The following is a 14,120-nucleotide window of genomic DNA, read 5'->3' on the forward strand; positions in this document are numbered from 1 at the left end:
TTTAAACCATGCATTCTGCTTTCTTTGAACTACGACACGTAATTTTCCAAGCTTCTCAGGACCACAGAATATTATTTCCACGCCATACTTGACTACCACTCTCTTAAAACAATGCGATAAAGCGTCTACATATCTGCCATGACAGCAATCCTGTTTCTTTCTTAACATCCTGTGGCCTCTCCTGACCATTTCAGGTTTCGCAGAACCTCATCACCTTACCCGCACTCGCCGCAAGTACGGAGTCACGGAAACACGTCCGCCTACAACTATAGGCTTGGACTACTAGACTTTTGAGAATTTTAAATGGAAGAGAGCTTGAAACGTAAATCAAGTGAAAAAAGGCGTAGTGTACCAGATACCGTTACACTAAGGGTAGCATGTAAGCACACGTGAAATTTATCACATTTTGTGTGATGTTATTCGAGCATCTACGTATGACATTACGCATGTCCATCCACACTTGTACGTATAAACTGAGTTCCAATCTTCCAAGAAAAACCAGTTGTAAGTCTACGCGGTGTTCGTCTCTTCTAATCTGTGTTCCGCCGTCTAGCGCTGTTAAGATTTCTTCTCATCGTGAATCTGCTCTTCATCTGTCCTCGTATAGTTTCGATCTTGGTATCAACCCCCAAACGCTGGTTGTGACGTCACGTACAAGTTCTGGTCACGTCAATCGTAAAATAAAAGACTGTGATATACTAGCTAGCTATCTATTGTTTTTTTTGTTGCAATCCTTGTGCAATTTTTTGTTCGAATTGAAATGAAGAAAGCATTACCTATACGGGAGTTTTCGTACTCATCACGTGATCTAGATTCGACTTTGACGTCATACTCATAGTTCGATCTTGAAACCGAAATAGAAATGGCATAATGTGTAAGATTCAACTTTCATTTATTATCCCAATTTGCTACGCAAACCCAAGCGACTTTAAAGTCTTGAAGCGCAGCCCTCATATGCACCTGTTAGCGGTTAAGCCGCGTCACCGCTGTCGTCGGTAATGGAGCAAAAGAGAGGAGCCAGATAATTTTTCTTCTTCTGGGAAATTATTTTGAGCTCCTGAGAAAAATAGAATTGTCTGTAGCCGCACATACATACATACATACATACATACATACATACATACATACATACATACATACATACATACATACATACATACATACATACATACATACATACATACATACATACATACATACATACATACATACATACATACATACATACATACAAGCGCCTGCCACCCCACCGGGGTGGAGCAGTGGCTACGGCGCTCGACTACTGTTCCCAAGGACGCGATCCCGCGTCCATCGAAAAGCGGCCTCGGCGGCAGCTTTTCGATGGAGGCGAAAAGCAAGGCACCCGTGTGCTGTGCGATGTCAGTGCATGTTAAAGAACCCCAGGTGATAGAAATTTCCGGAGTCCTCCACTACGGCGTCTCTCATAGCCTAAGTTGCTTTGGGACGTTAAACCCCACAAACCAACCAACCAACCAACAAGCGCCTGCCAAAATGTTTGCCTCAATATATCGCAGAAGCGCTGAAATAGCAGCGCGCTAATTTCACATCAGGAAGTATTGTAATCGTCCTTAGATTTTGTTGGTGTCTTTATCAGTTACAGGATGCATATTCCATTTATTAGTTTTGCACTAGGCTAGCCTTGTCCGCATCAACATTTTCATCCCGTCGATAGGCTGCTGCCTGGAAAATTTTTGCCCCTTTAATGCAGGGATACTGTAGCAGTTGATTGTCAGCCATAGGTCACCTCCTGAATGCTTTACTATAAAAAATAGCGATGATAGTGGGAACTCGCCGTTCTAGAAGATATGATGGACGTACTTGCTCGATTAAGCATTTTCAAAGACTCAGATTCAGAGTTTACTGCGGAGATTGGGAGATTCAAATATGCGGAGTTTATTTCGAACAACACTTTCTTGTCAAGGGGGCGGCAGAAATGCAAGAGAATTGGCTGAGAAAGTTGCGTGATTGTGATATCTAATATCATTAACAGTAATGGATGATTAATTTATTGAAACCGTGCAGCGGCTTCAAATTTTGATCTGCCAAAAGCTATCGGAGTGCGTTCGGGGCTTTATAAATGTTAATATTTTTTTACGCACGCAATTAAAAAGCAAAAGCCTTGTTGACCGCGATCGCAAAAGCCTGTTTAACTTGATGTAATTTACGATATGATAAATAAAAAGTGACGTCTTGGAATATATTACAGGTTTGTGGTATCAAGAAAATCATCATCAGCTTACTATACCCCCTGCAGGGCGAAGGCCTCTCCCACATTTCTCCAAATAACGCGGTTCTGTGCTAGCTGCATCCACTTGACCCCTGCGAACTTCTTAACCTCATCTGCCCACCTAACTTTCTGCCGCACCCTGCTACGCTTTCGTTCCCTTGGAATCCAGTTTGTTACCTTAAGCGACCATCGGTAAGCCTTTCTTCGCGCTACATGTCCTGTCCATGCGCATTTCTTCTTGATTTCCATTAGAATATGAGTAACTTGAGTTATTTCTCTGACCCACTCTGCACGTTTCCTATCTCTTAACGTTATCCCTACCATATTTCCTTCCATAGCCCTCTGCGTTGTCCTCAACTTAAGAAGAACCCTCTTTGTTACACTGTAAAAAAAATTTCGCCGATTTACGTAGAAACATGGAGGTAATTTATTGCCGAGCTGTTTCCGTATTTCATATAACGGACGTTCCTAATATAACGTAAAACCGTAAAACAGACTCTGTTAATTGTTTACAGAATCTCTGTTTCCTGATTACAGCATAATGTTTATTTCTGCATTATAAGGTTTCCGTTTTCTAAATACAGCATTGAGTTCATTTCTGCTTTACAGAATATGTTTTTTCAATACAGCATCAAGTCCAAATTTCCATTATAGGGTTTCTGTTTTCTGAATACAGCATTGAGTTTATTTCTGCTTTACAGAATTTCTGTTTTCTGAATGCAGCATTTAGTTCATTTCTGCTTTACAGAATGTATGCCTTCTGAATACAGCATCAAGTCCATTTCTGCATGACCGAATTTTCCTTTTTCTAATTACGTTAAGCAACCTGTTACACAGACCTTCTTTTGCAATTATGAAGATGTCTGCTTTCTTAGTCACGCGTACAATCAACAAAAAATGAAATCTGTTCTTTTACCGACAGTACAGCATCGGCTGGTAAAGTTTGTACCAGCCGATGGGATATGATTGTTGATTTCTTTTTAGGAAGAATGTTGGTGTTCGTTCAGCATGCAGTTGAAGTGAGAGTAGCGTCGGTGACCACATGTGAATTTTGCGATTTATCTAGTGAATAAACATGCACGCATGCAAATTGTGTAGGACTTTGTATGCAAATATATTTAACACCCATTCAATGGAACACGTACATACGGTTTATTTCCCTTCGTACATTAAACTGCCTTCGGGGCATGCATCCTCTTTTGTAATCTGCCATTCTGTCTGAGATCCTCTGAAAAGCACAAAAAAAAAATAGTTTGTCAGAACCGTTAGCTTCTAGGCACTGGAAAAAGATGGAGAATTGGTTTGGTTTGGTTTGTGGAGTTTAACGTCCCAAAGCGACTCAGGCTACGAGAGCCGCTGTAGTGGGGGACTCCGGAAATTTAGACCTTGTGAGGTTCTTTAACGTGCACTGACATAGCACAACACACGGGCGCCTTACTTTTCACCTTAAACGAAAAGACGCAAAATGTTGTTTTCAGCACTTCTAAGGCAGTGATAACATTAACACCTGAGTTTCTAGAATTCGACACAAGAAATAAAATAAATTATGAAAAATGTATCAACCAAACTGCAGCGGAGGTTACCCCGCCGGGGTGGTGCAGTGGTAAGATGCCCGACTACTGTGCCGGAGTACCCGGGTTCGAAACTAACATGCAAAGAAGGGATGTTAGACATATAAAAACCTTTTACTGATAATTTGCACGCTTAGATAGGGTAAAGGACATGACTTTAAACTTAAAAAAAAAACTGAGTGACTATCAGTGATCTTAAATGTACCACTGTACAAGGGCAAAATTATTGCAGAAGTCAGAACCATTTTTGGTAGGTTAGCTGTTTCAGTTTTTCCATGAGCAAACTTTCGACAAATGGGACGCTGGCATTTGAATGTTACCCCTGGACGTTCATTTTTCGCTGCACTCAATATTGGGAATTAAGTGGCACATGTTTCGAATGTATTACTACATGCTAAATCTGCCATGCCTTTTACTTTCTCTATGTAAAAAAGGTAAAATATTTGTTGAAAGTCATGCACGACATGAAATGGGAAAACAGCTTAAGTGATACGGAAACGCAGAATTTTCAATTATTACACTGTTTCCAGGATCATGGTTAAACACACACACACACACACACACACACACACACACACACACACACACACACACACACACACACACACACACACACACACACACACACACACACACACACACACACACACACACACACACACACACACACACACACACACACACACACACACACACACACACACACACACACACACACACACACACACACACACACACACACACACACACACACACACACACACACACACACACACACACACACACACACACACACACACACACACACACACACACACACACACACACACACACACACACACACACACACACACACACACACACACACACACACACACACACACACACACACACACACACACACACACACACACACACACACACACACACACACACACACACACACACACACACACACACACACACACACACACACACACACACACACACACACACACACACACACACACACACACACACACACACACACACACACACACACACACACACACACACACACACACACACACACACACACACACACACACACACACACACACACACACACACACACACACACACACACACACACACACACACACACACACACACACACACACACACACACACACACACACACACACACACACACACACACACACACACACACACACACACACACACACACACACACACACACACACACACACACACACACACACACACACACACACACACATATATATATATATATTTAAATGAGGAGGCATCAGTTATTTTTATTTTTAACGTAGCAAGAATTCATCAAAAAAGATCAAGAGAGCCATGACGGCATGCAGTCAAGAACAACCATGAGAAAATTGACATACATGCTTAGTGTATCAGGAGATGGAACGAAGCTTCTGCGCCAACTTCATAACTGTCGAATGGACGCTAGTGAGTGACTTCTTTCTGCCTCGCCACTTGCTCCCTGACAAGAGACAGATGAAAAATATTTGCCTGTAAAACAGAAATGACTTGTTTTAGTTATGTTTGTTTTACCAAAGAATACATTGTAACATGCTTGTTATGTTTGTTGCTTAGTATTTCATAAACCGTATGAAACACTGAATAGTTGGCTAAGTAGTTCTGCTAGAATATTCAAAAGCGAACAAACGTTTTCAGTGCAACTATTTAACATTCATGCAATTCTCGAACACTGATGTGTATCGCTGATTGCTTACTACTATTCCAAAAACTTCGGCTGCAGAAAAAGGTGAAATAGTGGCTAAACAACCTGTAAAAATTCTTTTAGTTATTTATATATCTCTGGATATAAGTAAATAAAATCGTAATGTACAGTGGCATAGATTCACGTATTCTGCAATACCCCCAACAAAAGAGAATTGCAAACGCGCACAAAGTCACAGGTGTATATTTTGTTGGAGCTACGAGAGGATGCACACTAATAGAGCTTAAATTATGTGCAAAAATATTTCGTAGATTTTTATTACAGTAAGGAACATATCTGGCCGTCACATCGGTGCATGTCAGTAACGTGTCTATTAAAAAGCCCTTGGGCTAGGTGTTTAGAAGGCTCTTGACGAAAGTGACAAGGGCACGTTGTGCGGCCTAGTCCCGCGAGGCAAGCAAATGAGCCGTGGTGGGGTTCGAGGCAAAGAATAAGTGGAAGACTAGAAGTCTGTATGGCGTTGTGTGAGGCAATGTTCTATGTCTGCTTATATATGTGAACAGCTAGGGCACTGTGACATGGAAGAGTGTTTGTACAAATAAAGTTTGGCTGCTGTGTGAAGACGGAATTGCTGAAGGATGCACTTTTCACTGATCGATAAGGGTGGGCGTCCTAAGTGGCAAGTTAGCTGAGTCAAATCACTGGTGCGTGCATTATTCATAGCCTATCGCTTTGTACACCGTCTGCATTCACCCTCGGAGGACTCGTCCATAGGAGCCTCAGCACCCAGTTTACAATAGAGTAGGCAAGCTAGTAGTAAGCCAGCTCATAGAAGTGCACAGAAATTATGTTTGCTTGCCTGCACCACTGCTGAATTTGACAAGATAGGGAATACTATTTTCTTAATGAAAAAGTTGAGTACTGGAAACAAGACTAGAAAAGTATCGTTACATGCATTATTATATACAGCACATAATTATAAATCAGTTCTAAAAGCAACAAGAAAAGTAAGGCCAGGAGGAAAGATATTTTCAAATGGTCCTTTAAAGCCACTATCCTGAAATGCTTCGCCTCAACAAGTACAATAAACGAAGAATCAAGTGTTAAATGGAGAAATGACATTCATCCCTTATATACGATACAACCAGAAAAAAAAAAAAAAAAAAAACGATAAGAGCCTCACCTTCGGATAAATTCCAGCGTCGTTGCCGCTGGCTCTGCATGCTCAAGATTCAGGACTTATTACAGCACAAAAAGCAGCCAAGCTGCCTCACTGAATCATGCTGGCTCTATAAATACAGCCTCCTGTTCACAAAACACGCACTGCTTTTCATATATGGTACCTGAAATAGAATAAACATTTTTGTTTTGCTTCTAATGCAACACAGTGCCAGTGCTTTCTTTAAAGTAGCCAAAAAAGTGAAGGCATCATACGCACTGGTGCTGTCAATATGAAAGGAGCCGGTAATTTGCAAAAAAAAAATTAAGACAGATTTTTGGTTAATTTTTAATAACATAAATATTGACTTCAGTATTGTAAGCCATAAAAAATGCTAGTAACAAAAAAAAGAAAGATGTGCCTGTCGCGCAAAATTATATAGTAATCATTATTTGAATACTCGAAGTGGCAACTTTGTCCCCTTCTTTTTCGGAAGTCTATGCCTTCAAATGGTCATTTTGACTGAAATAGGAACACATAGTGATCTTGTATAATGCTCAAATATCTACAGTTTACAAGAACATATACCCATACCCATTAGTTAGATATATGACAATATCTCGTAACCTATGAAGACAGCTTCCCAAAATTTAAACCGTAATTTAATTTGATTAGTTAGCCTTTTTGTGAATGAAGAGCTAAGCAATCCAGGAAAAGGCATGGATCACTACAATTAGTCCAACCACACAATCTGCTGCCGCATCCATATGTACAAAGCATGATAATAAATACCGTCATCAAGCTTACCGAGTACAAATATAACTGGCGTGGACGGCAAATCGGAGATCCTGGATGTAATGCTCGTGCCTTCCTGATAAGAAACGGGAGTAAAATCAAACTCATGTGGTAACGAACAAGAACAGTTTATAGTGCTCCAAAACAGTGATAATTGACTAACTTTATAGCCATGTTTCTTTACTCAGCCGATGCACCGAATCCTTTTGTTTCTAGGAACATACACGCGGCAAACAATACAGCTGCGGATATTCAGACAGTCACCTGCAGATTTAACTTCAATGGTGCAGCTCTCTTTTCCATACTACAGATGCTAAGCATTTCAACCAAAACAAAACGGCGGTGACAGGTGTACCTTTTCTTTTTACAACTAAGAAGTTTCCTTTCTTTGAAGGGTTCCACGCTCCTATTCCGTATAGCCATAAGCATCAGTCTTGCAAGTAGAGAAGAGTGGTGCCAGCATATGGTAGCTACCGAACCTAACAAGCATACTGAAAAGACGTAAGGGAAGTCAAACTGCAATAATCAAGGCTTCTAATAATTATAGTTCTTTCTCCTTTCTTTCATATAGTTCCAAGTTTCAATGAATAAGGCCAAGAAGGCTGTTAGGTTATACCTGACACCACAATAGTTTCACATTATTTTACAATCTCCAAAATGGATTGCTCAGGATTCACTACTGAGGTACAGTGGGGTTTATAACTCACTTAAAGGATACGGTAGAGAGCACGAGGGTCGTCCTTGAAGTATGTGGCAAGGAGATGCATTACTACATCTGCCTCAGCTCTGATGTTGCTTTTTGTTTCTTCGAGCTGCCGCTCTGCACGCAGGTACATGATTTCCTTTGAAGGTGCACTGTCAAGGTACTTGACAAGGAGTGGAGTGCATATTGCAATACTGTCCTGAAATGTGGCCTGGAATAAATTAAAACATTTTTTTTTCATCATTGGCAAGCAAAGATTATTGGTAGGCTTCAATGGAAAATGTTTGCTTTGACATGTATGCAGAAATTTAAATTTGCAGCAAGAAACACTGCAGTATGCTACCAATTTTCTACGGCTATCACAGTATCACCATTGAATGTGATTCGGGTCTGGCAGTCCTAAACCAAAGAAACAAATTATCGGAAAAAAAAAATAAACATTTAAAAGTTCTCATAAAATGATGCCCATTTACATCTTACTGATTAAATTTAGCTGCAGATCTTCACCACCCTAGGATTTCCACAACTTTCGCTGCTCTGCACAAGGTCTGTGCTTGTAATGCTCAAATTTTTCATTCGCAAAAGCAAGATCTTTCACAGCATAGCTTGGTTTCCTCACATATCAGTCAGCAGAACTGAATATTCACAACTCCAACTTGTACACTGCAGCCATTCTCCTTATCTTATCTGAACATCTTTCCCAAGAAAGTTATGTGCGTGACTGTAGAAGAATGGTCTGTGAAATAACAATGGCCATTCTTCTTTCACTTGGGCTGTGGTATGCACAGGGTAAGCTGAGTTGATGAACACCCGTTGGTAAAAATATGTTTCTTTCATGTACGCCATTGCAAGCGGCACGTCTATATCTCTGAATGTTTTCCTTCCTTCCTTTTTCAAAAAATCAATTTTTTTCATGGTCATTTTCGGCAATTGGCTTTTGAACAGGCTGCCAGTTCTGACAGCCATAGCTGCTGCTTTTACTTTTCTTAACTTGTTTTTTGGTCTGCTGCAGTGCCTGTGTTTCACGATGCTAATTTTCTACTCTGTTCTCTATTTGAAATGGTTCACAATATGTGACACAAGCTTCATCCGTAATGACTCGTATCTCCCGCAGGATGGCACAGTACACAGGAAGGCAATGTTTTCTGTTTCAGCATGGTTTCTGTGGTGCCTGAAGAGATGGCTTCTGAAGGTTCGGTAGTTCTTGAACGTAGCACCGCACGGACTGATTGGACATAAGGCTCCACCGAGTACACTACTATGATAAGAAAAATTTTCAAAGTAGGCCAGCCATGTAGAAAAGCTCTGCGCACATCTCAGGCATCTGTTAATCTTTCAGCACCATCCGGTAATAACGCTATAATAAAAAATAAGTTGTCTTATAATTTACAAACAAGCTGTCATACGAAGACCACCCCGCGCACAACCCTCTGAACAATCAGCAACATGTCTTGTCACCTGCCAAATCCACGCCTGTGATTTTTCGCTGACAATTAGCCGAATTTTCTGCTAATCGGCAACTTTAACGCTATCGCATTAATATTGCATACTGCGGTCGAACAGCTCCAGTTGAAAACTAACTTCCACGGTACAAACAGCGGCTTAGTTCGCGATTGACAAGTGGTTTATGCCTCCTTAAATCTGATCACCGCAGCTGACCAAAATACAAGCCAAGGTGCTGCTGTTTTCTGCTTAAGTACCGCTCAACACCGGACGTTTGTTTAGTCGGACAGTGCTATAAAATAGTTTCGATATGGTCCGAGTAGTTCCTCTGTCTTGACTCATCATGCGGAGAAGCGAAAATCATATGAGCAATGCAAATAAACAAGTTTGTAAAGAGAGCGCGCCCTGTATCGAAATTGTTCACTGAATAAAACGTTTGCAGAGCCTGAATGGCGCCTTTGCAAAGCGCGCAGCACTGCTCTTAGACACCCGTACGAAGCCAGTCACGAGTTGCACCTCAAAGACAATTGTAAGGTTGTTCTCACCTGTTAGGCGAACACGTTGTCTTTTTTTGCTCGTCGGTGATCCAGAAGTATTCGCAAGCGCACAAGATGGCTGGGTCGTCAAAGATAAAAAGTTGCAATGCAGTATCGCAGTCCAGACGTTCAGCTCCACACGTCCACGCCCTGTGCTCACTTGAAAAAGGCGCGAGAATGCAGTGCGCAACCGCTACGGCGCATGCGTCATTGCCCTAGCGACGAGGGGACGAAGCAGTCGTCGGCGCGGGCGCGGGCGGCTTTTTGCAGCAGACGGTGCGGAGTAAGCGCGAAGGCGTGAGAACGTTGTTTTCCGCTGAGAGATGACACGTACAAGGCGTGATAAAAAAAAAAATGGCTTACATCGAATCGACCAACACGGCGACAACCGAAGAGCCTGGGAACGCCGACTTCTAGAGCAGTTTTCTATTTGTTTTTATAGTAAATGGCTCAGTACCCAAGGTCTATGTACAGTACCTCTCACTTGTCGGTGGGCGCAGCGCCGGGAGGGAAGAGGTGAACGAAAGAATGAAAAAAAAAAAGTACGCCAGCGGAGGTTTCGATCTCAACTTACACTGAGACCGCATAGAGACAGGCGCACCTGTATTTTGACTCCATTGCAATACCGCCGCCGCGGCCGCGATGAAAGCGCTTCTCCGATCACTGGCCGAGAGCGCTTTGCTTTGCGCGTTAGGTGATGCTGCTGTGTGTACTATGCTTGACAGCAGCAGCATCCGGCCAGAGGAGAAACGATGCGCGGCTTTGGAATGTTGCTCTTGTGCAGGTGGTTCGAGAAGCCCAGCCCGGCGGGAAGGCGTGGAAGCTTGTACAGTGTGCATGCTTGGGGATCTTCCATACTTGGGCATGCGGGCGTCGCAGTGGCGTGAACTCCTCCTTCATCCATGCCCGGTTCAGGGATTTTCAATACGTATTGAATAAAACGGAAGCGCCTGAAATTCGATTCACGGATGTTCAATGCTTATTGAGTAAAACGGAAGTGTCTGAAATGCTTATAAGGACATTCTCCTTCATCCGTGCGCCAATTCTCGGATGTTCAATACGTATTGACGAAAACAGAACCGTTTGACGTTCTTTTAAGGAGGTTGTCTGCGTAAAATTACGGTTTTGTTTTTTTTTTTACAGTGTAGCTTCCACGTTTCAGCCCCATAGGTGAGTACAGGTAAGATGCAACTATTGTATACTTTCCTCTTGAGCGATACCGGTAACCTGCTAGTCATAATCTGCGAGTGCTTGCCAAATGCGCTCCATCCCAATCTTATTCTTCTTGTTATTTCCTTTTCATGGTCCGGATCTGCGGTTACAACCTGTCCTAAGTAGACATTTTCGCCTACTACTTCCAGTGCTTCCCTACCTAACGTAAACTGCTGTTTCTTCCCTAGGCTATTGAATATTACCTTAGTCTTCGGCATATTAGTTTTTTTTTTTTTTTTGGCAAGTTGATGTATTTCTCTTTTTTTAACGAAGAAAAGGAATTGAATATGTTGACGTTACAGATGCATTGTTCGCAACCACGTGTGAATTAAAATAAATTATGCTACTTGCCGACTAATTATCGTGTAAGAGAATATAAAGAAAACGGAAGTCGGACGCGTAGCACTGTTATCTGCAACTTCGATTCGAACCAGCACCCGAGAACCGCGTCTCTAGCGTGCTTGAATGCATCCTTGCTTTTAAATTACAGGCAGGGTCACATATGGCCATTGCTATGCGTCACATTATTTCCACATAAAATTATTTAGCGATCCCCTCTAAGTTCACTATATTCGGGCTCCTGCAGACACCAGCTGAAAACAAGCTCGAGGTTTTCGTGCCCAAGCGCGAGCGCAGATGACAAACAAGGAAAAGATTCCCACGCGATTAGGCGCTATATATTAGTCGTCCCTCTTCTAAGTTCTTGCTGGTCTGTATGCCCGGTCTGGCACATCTGTAATCCGTGAGCGCGACACGGCCGGTATATTTTGGGGAGACTTTCGTTATGCATTATTTTATGATTTTCACTCACGACGACAATGTCCTTTTGACTGTCGCCTCTGCGAAGACTGCAGCACGCGACTGAGCGTATATGAGGCTCTGCAGCGCGTTTATCAGAACCCCGGCAGCTCGAATACGGAAGTGCGAAAGGGAGAGAAGAAACGAAGGAAAAAGGGAGATAATTATGGTCTTAGAGAATGCAGGGCTTGATAAAAGATCGCTTTCTGACCAAGGACTTGACAATCGTTCGGTGCAGAAAGAGGTATAAGCCATTTGTAAGGCGTTCACACAACGACGACGACGACATAAAAAAAAAAAAAAAAGAGAGAGAGAATGTGTTTGTTGCTAACGTGCCAGATTGGTTCCGTTCGGGCGGTCACGCTTGAATTCCACTTTAGCATCTTGGCAAACGATGCCGTCTTGTCGGAACTTTCCAATCTGTTCATGATCATTTTTTTTTTTTTTCGGCGGTACTTTCTCCCCTCCCTCTCCGCTGTGCCTCATCTGCGCGTGGTGCATATTGCTCATCCATATACGGACGCTTTTACTTTCCGCTTGCGAGGGACATACAGAGAGAGAGAGAGAGAGCGGAAGCGACAGACGAGCTCTTTTTTTTTTTTTTTTTTTTTTTGTATGTATGTCTATGGGGGTGCGCGCTTGCCGACGCAGCAAGGCGTGACGAATAGTGCATGCTTGTTTGCGTGGCTGAACGCCGTCGCTGGGCGTTGCACGGTGACGAAGCCTTTCAAAGAACAAAAGGAAAGGAGAGAAGTTGTCAGAAAATAGTGAGCCAATATTCTAGTCGTCCCCAAACATCTCTGGAAAAGCCAATGACATCTTTTCTGTTTACATGACGGATCCTTAGACTTTCTTACTCCGTTTGCCTTTCTTTGCAGCGCCTTATTCGTCTTTGTACCCTCCGCGGTCCGTGAAATACTTGCCTATTGACGGTAAATAAAATGCACGTTTCACGAATCAATCTGCGTGAACGCAAAGAGAAATTACAGACGACAATGCATCTCCATATGTGACGACGTGTGTACAGTGTTTCTGTATTTGGATTTTGCCAACTGAATCACTTATGTGCAAATTTCGAGCAGAGTGTTCCAGCTTTTTCTTCTTCTTTCTGCGAAAAGCGTCACATCTCACATGAGGGAACGGTAGACAAAACAAGAATTTTCGTTAACAATTGGGACGGCAATCCGCTTTCATTGATTAGTAACGCAGTCTGGCAATCTCGATATTGCTGAGGGAGTTAGGCTGACATATGTGATGTATGATGGCGCACGATGTATGCTGCCGATGGTAGGCTGATACATATGATGACACTTTCCAGTGTGCCACGAACATCCCATAGCTTTCTGTAGTGCATTGGTCTCGATAACTACGTTAGGCACATGCCGGGTCCTAAAGAGAGGCTCGTACTGACACGTGACACAGTGCACAACTAAGCTAGCCCGCGCCTTCATTGCACTGACGTGCGTTCTCGCTTTGGCGGTTCCTCTGGCTAACATGGGATCAGCAGCAATTAGGTAGTCCTGCCCGACGTGCCTTTTTCGCATACGTCATCTGGTCAGGTCCTTTGGCTGCTTCATACATGTCCTCATGGCGACTTATGCGCAGCCTTTGTATCATCCTATCTTTTTGACCTCACGAAGTCGACTTCAAATTCGCTGCAACTCCAAAGTGCCATTCACTTCAACTATAGATTGGCGTCGACTTGGCATTATGGAGTGAGATCAACTTTAAAGTCATTCAAAAGCCAGGGTTGCGTATTCCTCGAAGTTTCAGCCTCAACTTGAGTTCGGTGATTGGGTGATCCGAATGCTCCTGAGTTGGAGGTTGAAGTCGGTAGTCGACGCGGTCGAGCTGCGATGAGCGCTCTACATAGGTACGTTTTTTTTTTTTTCTTTCAGCTTGCGCACGTCAAAATATGCAAATATGCATCTAGCACAATACTTA

General features: G+C 42.6%; 1 long non-coding RNA gene across 1 annotated transcript; it reads right to left on the reverse strand.

Annotated features, from left to right (window-relative positions):
• Positions 1 to 3,376: 3,376 nt before the first annotated feature.
• LOC146203000 (uncharacterized) lies at positions 3,377 to 10,528 on the reverse strand. The gene is made up of 6 exons (XR_014702329.1): positions 10,176 to 10,528; positions 8,192 to 8,398; positions 7,497 to 7,560; positions 6,714 to 6,873; positions 5,229 to 5,358; positions 3,377 to 3,476 (listed from the first exon to the last, which is right to left on the reverse strand). It is a non-coding gene; the product is annotated as an uncharacterized LOC146203000 (long non-coding RNA).
• Positions 10,529 to 14,120: the final 3,592 nt, after the last annotated feature.

Source organism: Amblyomma maculatum, chromosome 1, assembly GCF_055883805.1.
Source record: "Amblyomma maculatum isolate TAMU_Amacu chromosome 1, ASM5588380v1, whole genome shotgun sequence".
Taxonomy (NCBI): Eukaryota; Metazoa; Arthropoda; class Arachnida; order Ixodida; family Ixodidae; genus Amblyomma; species Amblyomma maculatum.